Source organism: Astatotilapia calliptera, chromosome 10 (genome assembly GCF_964374335.1).
Source record: "Astatotilapia calliptera chromosome 10, fAstCal68.1, whole genome shotgun sequence".
NCBI classification, from domain to species: Eukaryota; Metazoa; Chordata; class Actinopteri; order Cichliformes; family Cichlidae; genus Astatotilapia; species Astatotilapia calliptera.
Genome location: NC_137431.1, coordinates 3,198,650 through 3,210,448, shown reverse-complemented (window position 1 = coordinate 3,210,448; position 11,799 = coordinate 3,198,650). Strand labels below are relative to the sequence as shown.

Sequence of the window (11,799 nt, the reverse complement as noted above, 5' to 3'; positions counted from 1 at the left end):
CAAACCAATCTACTTGAAACTGCAAAAACATAACATGATGTCTTTTTTTAAGGGAATTGTTTGCATATTTCAGTAAGACAATGCTGAACCATATCTCACACCTCTTACAACATCATGGCTTCATAGAAGAGTCAGGCTGCTTAACTGCCCGGCCTACAGTCCAGAACCTCTCACCTACTGAGAACATTTGGCACATCATAAAACAAGACATAAAACAAAGGAGACCCAAGACTGTTGAGCAGCTAGAATTCTACATCACACAAAAAAGCAAAAACAAAAAACAAACAAAATCCTGTCCTAAATGTAACTGGTCTCTTGAGTTCCCAGATGTTTCTCCATTGTTGATGCTGAGATAATGCTGCACAGCGGTGAACATGGCCCTGTCTCAACTTTTAAATTGAAATAAGATAAGAATGAGATTTGCAAAATATTGCATTCTTTTTTTATTTATGTTACAACCCAAGTTTTTTGGAATTGTGATTGTAAATGTGTTTTCCATTTTTGTGTTACCGATGTCATCTTGTTTTAAAGACTTACTGCCCATAAGAAAGTTATAATTACTGTGAAACTGTGCATTATTGCAACGTTGATCATGTTTGTTGATGGTATTACCAGTAAACAGTCAATGATGAGTCATTTACTGACAAGCAGACTTTTGAAAAAGGTGTGTCACTACATACAAGGCAAATTTCCTGTTTCCTGTTTCCTGATCCTTCCTGGAACCTGTTTGTTTCCTTCACCTGATGTTTTGCGAAACTCTGTGTGACAATTCTGAAATAGTTTTTCAGTAGTTTGGATATTTATAAGGGTTTGTTTAAAAATGGACATGTTTTAACATAAAATCACTCATCATTTCTTCTGATGAGTGATTTTATGTTAAAACTATTGCAAATCTATTTTCAGTATTATATTCTACTAAGTATGACATGTGATTATAATTATATTGAGCGATTGTTACATAATAGCTTATTTGTTATATATCATTACATCTTTCATGTTGAAATTACAAACAGAATTCAGTGTCGGTAAAGACAGCACAACTAAAGATCCTCAAACAAACACAGTTAATGTGGGCTATAGCGCCCTCTCCTGGCAGCCACAGCCACACTCACATATGTCACTCTACATCTTTTTGCGCTCTTTTAATACGATTCTTTTTATTTCTGTTCTGTGAGTCGTTTTAATGGAATTTGACTCCGAGAAACGTTCTTATCAGATACAGCAAGAAAGATAAAATGCATAAAATGCTGTGTGGCTAAATAAATTCCAAAAGAAATACTCACCACATTCCCTCCTGCGTGTCACATTAAATTATTGCTTGATCTTCACCAGCTAGATCGTTTTTTTCTTTGTACCTCATATTTTAAATATATTTAAATATATATTAAATATATATTATAATGCTCTAAAAGACAGATTTGCTTAATTTGTTATGAAATAATGAAGGGAACAGGAACTGTTTTCCAGTCAATTATCCAGTTAATTTAGAGTATATGAAAAATAAGGGACTGTTAGACATAAATTACTGTAATTCTAATTAATGCAAAATGTTTGAAGTCTGCATTTCACAAATTTCTCTTTACTGGTGCACAGAGGCAAAATAAATTATTAGTATTATTATTATTTTTATTATTATTTAAAAAAAAACATATAATAAGCAAAGTGTCCATGTACAACAATTAATGACCTAACTGTACACGGTGTAAACATTTTGTCATTAATGCTCTGATATAACAATAATGATTCAGAAAATGTTCCAGTTCTAGTGATCACAGAGGAGAAGTCAATCACAGATGGGTTTAAGTTCATATATCTGCCTGGCAGACATTTAGATTTAGAAGGAATTAATATTCTTGTGACTTGTGTGGATTAGCAGTAGCAATCTGTCACTACATTTAATAGTGTGCATACACTAAAGTTTCAAATCTAATATAAATGTCAACAATACATTTAAATACATTTTTATATATATGGAATATATGTGGTTTATTAAGTTTATCAATTTTTTTTTTAAAGATTACTTTGGAAAGACTCCATAATACTGTTTCAAGGTGAGAGAGCTGCGGCGCACATTTACACACCTGAGCTAACAGCTGGCACGATGTGAGGAGAAACAGTTTTCTGTTTGTCCACATCGCAGCATGGCCAGTTTTCATACGCAGATTTCCACACAGGTTCTTCCTCAGGTTCCCAGAGTCACCTTCATCATCAGTTATTTATTTGTATACTGTGGAAAAGGTTGACATGGGAAGTCAAATGTCTTTTAGCCCCTTTCAGGTTCATTAATTATAATATTTTCAAGTACAAACTCTTACAGAACATGCAGTCGTGTCATTAGCTGACGATTTAGATGAACTGTCAGTTTATCACAGTTTATTATGAGCTAATGATATATCAACTGAACTTCTAGTGGTGTTTTCCCATCATTTATGTTGATTTGTTGTAGGCTCGTACTCATAAAATGTGAGCACTATTTTCATCAACAGTGGTCAATACAAAAGATACCAGTAGCAATGAAATGCTTTTTTAATCTGCAGAAAACTGGGTTTGTTTGCGTGCATCAGAACTGAAGGATCGTTTTGTTTTGTTTTGGGGTTTTTTTGTATTGATGGATACATACTACAGATCCATTTATTTATGTTGGTAGCATTTTTATGTTTTTCATGTTGTAGCTACTGTTACCAACTTTAATCAACGACGTATGTTGAATGAGATGATCACACACTTTAAACGAAAATCAGGTGGTTTTTCCAGGTGTATAAATGTGACATTTCATAAATGGGAAATGCGTAACCAATTATTAAATCTATAAAAACGGAGTTGTGCCTTTTACACTGCGTGTGCCTATGGTCACGTGTTACGTTACCAGTAACTCCAGCAGGTGTCAGTGTGGATCGAGCAGAGGCTGTGAAAGGGGGAGAAAAACTGTTCTCAAACTACAAGATTTTCAGGTAAGGGCTGACTTTGCGGTTTTAGTTTTCTCTCCTCTGCTAAAGTATTGGTTGCCTCAGTTTTTCCTGCCTTTTATCTTTGTTTGCCTGTATAAGTGATGTTTAAAACGTTTTATAATAAAAATGTAGCATGCTAGCAATAATACAGATTCACAGTAAAGGAGCAAAAGCTCATTATTAATAAAGTAAAGCCAGAACAGGTCATTATAGGAACACAAACATACATTTATTTCTGCTGCTATCATATGTGCAGTCTTTTTTTTTTAACTTCAGCAGATGGTAGGGGTTTTTAATATCACTCCTTTTTCCCCAGTGGTAAATACTGTGTTGAGGGTTGTCCTTCCATGATGGTTCCTCTCCTTGCTTCTCTTCTTTCTCGAGTTTCTGCTGCCTGAGGTATTCACTAAGCATGTGGTCAGTTGTGGCTGTCTTCCCGATGTACTCATGGACCTTTGTTGTTTCATCCTGGACAGTGGTTCTGACACTCACTAGTCCTCAGCCTTCTTCCTTGTGCTTAGCGAACAGTCTCAGGGGGCTGGACTTGGGGTGAAACCCTCCATTATTGGAGCTTTCTTGCCTTGATGTTAGTGGCTTCTATGGCAGTTTATTATCCCAGCAGGGTATATGATGATTGTCAGGGTGTAGGTGATGATTGCCTACATCTTGTTCTTCTCAGCGGACTCCTCAGGACTTTTCTTACTCTCTGCAGGTATTCGGTGGTTGAGGCTTTCCTAACTATCCTCAATGTGCGCAATGAGGATATATCGTTCAAAGTCAGGAAAAAAGCAGATGATTCATTTTTCCTCTTTAATCTATTTATAACAGAATTGCTTTTTAAATATCCCACTTTTGACGTTCACATAAACACAAATACATACACAATAAGAACCAGAACATGATACTATATCTCGTTATATCAGTCAAATAACTACATACATTCTCTATGAAATTTTCTCCTGTTACAGAACTGCAGGTATGATTTAATGTTCTAAAACTTGTATAAATGCCAGACATTTGTTGATCAAAGTACAGTGAAAACTGGTGTAAAATTCAAGCAAAACATGAAACTGTAAACAGAGTGTTTCATTCAAGGTTAGAGCGACTGTTGTCCACTTATCTACCACCATCTGCTGGTACAAGGCAACATGACAGGTCCATTCATGGTGGGAACTCTGAAATTGGTTTATATTTGACTCTTCAACAATTTGTTATTAGAATCAATCATACACTGGACACTGTGGGTTTACTAGTGAATGAAGGGAAATGTTCAACTTTCTCTGGTTATAAGTAGTAGCTAAATAAATACATAACATTAAATAAAAACATGGAACTAGATGCACTGTCAATAACGAACATATTCACTGGTTTATCCTGGGCTTTGATCTCCTTCCATCAGCTTGGCTGTATAATCACTGCTCATGGAGGTTGGCTCGCTGGTTGGCATATGCTCAATCCCAGAGCCTGCATCTGCTACCTGTTTGTACCAATTAACAGGCCCATGATACTGCACTGACACCTCTTCAACGGGTTAACAGATGCCACAATTAGCTACTCATTTGAATAGCTGCCTGCTTAGCGTGAGGACCCTTGTTGCATCATCTCCAACTGTGGGGACCGCCTTTCATCTATTTGCCTTTTTTTCTTGTTGCCTCTCAAATGAGGCATGGGAAGGCCAGGGAACCCCAGTGTGTTGAGCAGTCTTTTTATTATATCCCTAAATTAGCTCTCCAGTCCCACTGCTCCAGGTGATGGTGACACACTGCTGGATGGCAAAATTCACTGCATACAGTATATTATAGATGGATGGGCGGATTTTCAAATGCTCATATTTGTGGTACTTGTGACAAACAAGTGCCCAGCTCAGAAAATGTTATTTATTGTTCCAGGAAACTTCAGAGTACAGCTGATCATGACCTATTCTCCCGAGCATTAGGGGTGAGGAATGAGGTGAAGTTTAGAACTTCCCAGGTAGCTCATTAGTTCCCTTTGTCAATGCTGGCATGCTGTTCTGACAGTTGCTGATTACAAAACAGTGCAGCTCTGTATTGTTCTGAAATAGTCACAGTCTTTTTATTTTATTTTATTTTAACATGTAAATTTAATTTGAGTGTTTCTAATGACAAATTGTGTACTGCTCTCCTTGTGTGTGTGCATGCATGCGTGCGGGTACACAATTCAGCAGCCAGCCAAACTCCATTCAAAAGAATACGGGAGTCAGGATATAGCGTCCAAGCTCCAGGGGCTTTATTTTACGTTGCACCGCCATACACCATTGAATCAGAGTGAAACTAAAACAAAAACAAGAATACAACAGTAAGGTGATTAACACACTGATATTACAAATTCCCTTATCGACTCTACAGCAAGTCAAGGCTAGCAACAAAAGACAAAGAAATATCCATGTAATCGGTCCTCCTATGTATACATGACATGAGATTAGCTTAGCAATATAATTATACACAAAGTTAGGCTTTAGAACACAAAACTACCAAAATGTTACTAAAATATGTCGCTATACTAGTGATGGGCAGATGAAGCTTCATGAAGCACTGAAGCTTTTCATCCAATTGGTTCACCCCAGCGCAAAGCTTCTTGAAGCTTCATTTGCTGTAGTAGGACATCTACTGGATGTAAAAATATTAGTTGGCATGAATTTGAAGAGTGTGGCCTTTTGCACACAGCCTGTAAATGTCAACAACAAAAGGAGTGTGTAAAACATCTATATTGTAGTGATGCAGTATACTGTGTATATTTATACTGGCAGTATGGAAAATGATTATTTGGAAATGCTTAAAATGGAAATGATCATTTACTGTGAGGTGAGGTGTGGTTGGGGTGTGGACAGTGGTTGTGCTTTTGTAACGTTGAGGTATGGACAGCTACACACTGAGGCTTTGAGCCTCAGTCCTGCCTGTTCACATTTTATTCTGTAAAAACTAAATTTCCACTGCTTTTATGACCTTTTTAGTGGGGAGAACATAGCTAGGATTTAATGATTTAACAAATCTTTTAAATCCTTTGTCCTCCACAATGCTAAATGGCTGGGAGTCCTCAATCACCATGCTAACCAGGTCTTCATCTATTTGAGATTGTTCTCCTGAGGAAAGACAATAAAGACAAAGCACAAATATAAACATCACACACGTAACTTATTACAGTTGTATGATATTGTTATATCATTTAGTAACATTACTGCATGCTATATTATCATGGCATTTGATGGCTCACCTGGTCTTGCTCCACAATCGGTGTTCCCCTTATTCTCATGCAAAGCTCTGTAGTGCCTAAGCATGGATGAGGTCTTGTTGTTATATCCCAGCTCCCTGGCACATAGCAAACACTTCACCTTGTACAAAAGTAAAGACAGCTTAACATAAATTGTATTGCACCATCAGTATTATGAAAAACCATCTTCTGTAGAAATTTACATACCTTGTTGGGAGGAATAAGATCAAAATGTTCCCACACAGGGGAGGACATCCTCCTCTTCTTAGCCGGCTCCATTCTCTCCTGACTTTCTCTCCTCACTCTCATAAACCTCCAAACTGTCTCCAAACTCTCACTAACCGCAACTCTCCATCAAACACCCACATTTTGAATGAAGTCTGAGGGGTTTATATCTCTATCATAGCTTGCGGCAAAGTTTGAACCACTTCATGAACCAGTGACGTGGTACAGCCGGGCAGCGAGGCTTCGGACGTCATCATTTTCAGCTCCTCCCATAAATGAAGCAAGCCTCGATACGTGCATCGCGGAAACGCTCCCTCAATTACTCGACACAAGCTTCGAAGCCTCGATACAGAACGTCACATCACTACTCTATACTCTTAAGTCAACAAGTACTTACAGATGATGCTTTCGAAGGCATAAACAAGAAAGAGGATTGCAGCGGATAACTACAGGAACACTTCAGCACATGTGAACCTGTTTACCCCAACTAACATAGCTGACTGTCACATTAACAACAATTTACAAGGCCCAGTAGGGGGCACTAAATTCAAGGCAGAACACTCCCCGCCTGGTATCTTTAAGATGCCACAAATTAGTCTGTAACTATAAAGAGATATATTTTCTTATAACATTACTTTTTCATGAGAAGAATGACCTCAGAGACAGGCCTGAGGAACCTTTTTTCTGATCCTTGTTTGGTGACCTTGAGCTCCACTTTGCGAACTTTTCCATCACTGCTGGGAAAAGTGTCTGTAACAAGTGCCATAGGCCAGTCATTGCGGGCTGCCTCATTATCCTTCAGTAGGACAACATCGCCCTTCTCAATGTTAGGACATGACTTCAACCATTTCTGACGAGCTTGGAGTGTGTGTAGATACTCTGTTTTCCAGCGCCTCAAGAAATGGTCTGCTAGGTGCTGGACTTGCTGCCATTGCTGCTTGATCCTTCTCTGTAAACTTCCCAGGTGGAGGTGGTGCGCTTGCCTTTTGAGTAAGGAGCATAGCCGGGCAAAGTATTTCAGGTGAGTTGGCATCTGAAGAGACAGGAACTATAGGCCTGGAGTTAATAATAGCCATTACTTCTGCCATTAAAGTGCACAGTACTTTGTGAGTGAGATGGGAACAATCTGTGCGCATTAGCATAGAGTCTAAGATCCTCCTTGTAACTCCAATCATGCGCTCCCATGTGCCCCCTACATGTGAGGAGTGTGGAAGGTTGAACTCCCATGTACAACCATAATTGTTCACATATCTCTGTACTTTTGAGTCTTTTACTGTTTTGTGGTACTCGAGTTTGTTGCAGGCGCCAACAAAATTAGTCCCACAGTCAGAATGCAATTGTTTACATGGGCCCCGGATAGCACAGAATCTTCGGAGACAGTTAATGAAGGATGAAGCATCCATGGACTCAATCACTTCAATGTCAATGGCACGAGCACTTAGACAAGTTAATAACACCGCCCAGCGCTTAATGTAGGCCAGTCCTCCTCTTGTGCGCCTTGCAACTACATTCCAAGGCCCAAAGACATCCAGACCCGTGTAAGTAAAGGGGGGAGAAGTACTAAGTCGTTGCTCTGGCAAATGCGACATCTTCTGCCTTTCAGTTCTGCCTCGCAGCTTCCGACAAATGACACATCCAAGAAGAACACTGCCTATGCATCTTTTGCCACCTATCAGCCATATTCCAGCTGCTCGAATCACACCCTCTGTGAAGACACGGCCTTGGTGTTCCACTTGTTCATGGTAGTGTCGTATGAGCAATGTAGAGACATGATGTTTGCCAGGCATAATGACTGGGTGCTTCTCCTTACTGATAAGATCAGCTAGTTTTAGCCTGCCGCCAACTCGAAGCAGACCATGAATGGATTCAGCTTTGCAAAAGGGCTTTTCTGGCTGATATTGTCTTTCTTGGAGAGAGTGTCTAACTCCTCAGAGAAACTAGCTGTCTGCACAGAGCGAATAATAACACGCCTTGCCTTGGACAATTCACTGACAGTATGTGGCATTGAAGAAAATTTCTCAACCCTTTCTGGGGTAAGTTTCTTCTCCTCTTTCTTACTGGCACAGCATGTGACTTGTGGCCGGATCTCTTTATCCGAGTCTGGGTCAACAAGACTGAAGATCTCTTGCTGCTCAGCAGAATTTTTGTGTTGTTCATATAAGAACGCTGGTCCAGTCAGCCAGTTCGTATTAGAGCTGAGAGGCTTGGATTGATCTTGAAGCATGATCTGCTGGATTATGTTCTGTGGGCACATATCGCCACTGTTCTGGCTGCGTCGATTGTTGAATTCGTTGAACTCTGTTGTGAACATACACATAAAAGTGTTTTGACTACTTATAGATATATCCAAGCACCACTTTGCTATCACAAAAGAAGGTGACTGCATCAAGCTCCAAGTCCAACTCCTGGACAATAAGTTCAGCCATTTCCACCGCTAGCACTGCTGCACAGAGTTCTAATCTGGGGATGGTGGGCTCACTTAATGGTGCCAGTTTGGCCTTCCCTAGAACAAAGCCAATGTTTATCTGTCCTTCGTCGTCAGTTGTTTTGAGGTATGCTACAGCACCGATGGCTTTGGTTGAAGCATCTGAGAAAACGCAGATTTATTTTTTCTTGGCATTTGAAGGAGAGTTGAGTGTGTAAGCTCGAGGAATATGCAGCTGTTGGAGGTCTTGTAGTGAGTCCCTCCATGCTTCCCATTCACTGTATTTCTCCAATGGGAGTGACTCATCCCAGTCGCTTACTGAAGTGGATAGTTCTCTTAGTAGGAACTTTCCTTGAATGGTGATAGGAGCTACAAACCCAAGAGGATCAAAGAGGCTATTTACTGTGGATAAAGCCCCACGCTGTGTGAAAGGTTGCTGGTTGGTCGATGCTTGAAAAGTGAATGTATCTGTAGCCACTTCCCAGCTCAAACCAAGACTGCGCTGTGTAGGAATAGGTTCTGCTCCTAGGTCCAGATCCTTGATTTCTTTCGCGTGGTCTTCTGCTGGAAATGCTCTCAGCACATTCATGTTGTTTGATACTATCCTGCCTTATATTAGACTCTGAAAGAGAGGCTTCCGTTCTCTTAATCAGGGAAATGGCTTCCTCTTCAGTTGGCAAAGAAACTAGACCATCATCCACATAAAACTCACGTTCCACAAAGCGTTTGGTGTCTGGCCCATGTTGCTTTTCTCCCTTCTCAGCTGCTCTCCTGAGGAGGTAAGTAGCCACTGCCGGTGAAGGGCTGTTGCCAAATACATGGACTCGCATCCTGTACTCCACCACGTCTTTGCTTGGGTTATTATCACGGTACCACAGAAAGCGCAAAAAGTCTCGATGATCCTCTCTTACCACAAAACTGTAAAACATCTGTTCGATGTCTGCTGTCACTGCCACCTGCTCCTTCCTGAAACGCATAAGGACACCTAAGAGACTATTATTCAGGTTTGGTCCAGTGAGTAGAACATTGTTCAGAGAGATGCCCTTGTATTGTGCACTAGAATCAAAAACTACTCTGATCTGGTCTGGCTTTCTTGGATGATAAACTTCAAATGTTGGTAAATACCAGCACTCTGTCCCCTGTATCAGTGGAGGTGCTAGCTCTGCGTGGTTGTTGTCCAATACATGCTGCATGAAAGCAAGAAACTGCTCCTTTTTGTTTGGATTTCATTCCACTAAATTCAAGGCAGAACAAATTGCCCAACATTATTTTGTGTTGGTGGACATTAGGGCTGCCATGATTAGTCGACTAGTCACGATTACGTCGACTATCAAAATCGTCGACAACTAATTTAATAGTCGACGCCTCGTTTGAAGCTTTGTAAGATCCCAAAAGACGCAGGAATAAGTAGTAGGATTTAAGAGTGTAATAACGGACTGAAACAGAAGATGGCAGCACTGCATGTACAAGGATGCCAGCTGCTGTTAAACCCAGAAGGAGAAGAAGCTGTGTCCCAGAATTCATAGCACGGCTCTGCTTAGTTTCCAACAATGGCGGCAGCTAGTTAGTTTTAATATTACTCTTATTATTCTTTCTGGGTCACAAAATAAACGTTTAACATATTTTCAGGCGAGAATGTAGCTGTGTAAACCTCAAATATCTGCTCAGTTTATCAAGACACCACATATTTTCAAAAGCGCTCCGACGTTTTCGGAGACGTCTGTTACCCACCAGCTCGATAGCTAGCCGGGGTTCAAGGCTCACTAGAGCCGTGAGAACACCGGACTCCTGGCAAATCGTTTTCAAACCCACCGCCGTCTTTCGCTACTCAGGTTAAACATGATATATAAGTCACTTAGATAACTTAAAAATGTTATCCTTTTTTTTTTTTTTTTTCTTTTTTCTTTTTTCGCCTGTCCCATTTGGTTCTTTAGCCATCAGAATTGTTGTCTGAAGACCAACAAGGATACCCAATGGATTTACTTTGCCAAATGGATCATCGTGGCATTGCCGTATTGGTCCATTTGGTCGATCTTTGTTTTTATTATTTATTATATTTTATTTTCAGATGTTACAGACGGGACAGACATGAGTGAGAGATAGGAAAGGGAGAAAGAAAGAGGAAGGAAAGGAAAAACAGAAGGGGAGAGGGACAGTGAGAAAGGGGGGGAGAAAAAAAATAAAAATCTCCTGGATCACCTGTTGAGAGAAGAATAGAAAACAAGCAAAAAAAGACAAAAAAAACAAAAAACAAAGCAACATATTAAACACAACACCATCGCATTAATCTAGCTAAGTGTAAACAGCAGTAAATACTAAATATTCAATGTTGTTGTGCAGCACGCAGGACAGATGTGCTTCGAAGTAGCAGCCAAGAAAGGTGTAATTTGGGTCTACGAGCAGTGAACACCCGTGTGCATACCTGTGTGGATCAGCGCGCTTGTATTCCAAAGGTTTCTCCATGTAACGATCTGCTAGGGAGTGTGGGGGGGCCACAGCCCCGTCCTCCAGGGTGTGAAGCAGGTATGGAGGAGATCAAAACTCCAGACATCCAGAGGCCCCCAGAACACAAGAAACCATGGAAGACCAACAGAGGGGCAGCCGCGCCACTGTTCCAGTAAGAGCTGAGGAGAGTCCCAGATGAGGGCTCACTCAGCAGCCGCGGAGCAGAAGCCAGGGGGAGTTGCAGTGACGCACCCGTGAGCTCCGCCGGCCGCCAGCTGTGCCTGAGTGACCGAGCCCCAGGCCGAGAGGCCGGGGGCACCCCACCCCCGAAGGGGCCCGAGCGAGCCCCAGGCTCCAGGCCCCGATAAGCGGCCGCCAAGGAGTGAGCCGGTGTGTACCTGGACGCCCACCCCCAGACACAAAGAACCACCAACGCACCGACACCTGAGGGAGTCCGCCACCGGCAGGGGAAGTGGTGGTAGGTGGAGATAGGCCTCCAAACCTTGGAGGGCCTGAGGTGTCCCCAGA

At 41.1% G+C, this 11,799-nt stretch overlaps 1 long non-coding RNA gene across 1 annotated transcript; it reads right to left on the bottom strand.

The window, feature by feature from the left end:
• Positions 1 to 5,122: 5,122 nt before the first annotated feature.
• On the bottom strand, positions 5,123 to 10,458 carry LOC145431344 (uncharacterized). Its single transcript, XR_013911642.1, has 3 exons — positions 6,384 to 10,458; positions 6,180 to 6,297; positions 5,123 to 6,048 (listed from the first exon to the last, which is right to left on the bottom strand). It is a non-coding gene; the product is annotated as an uncharacterized LOC145431344 (long non-coding RNA).
• Between the last annotated feature and the right edge of the window lie 1,341 nt (positions 10,459 to 11,799).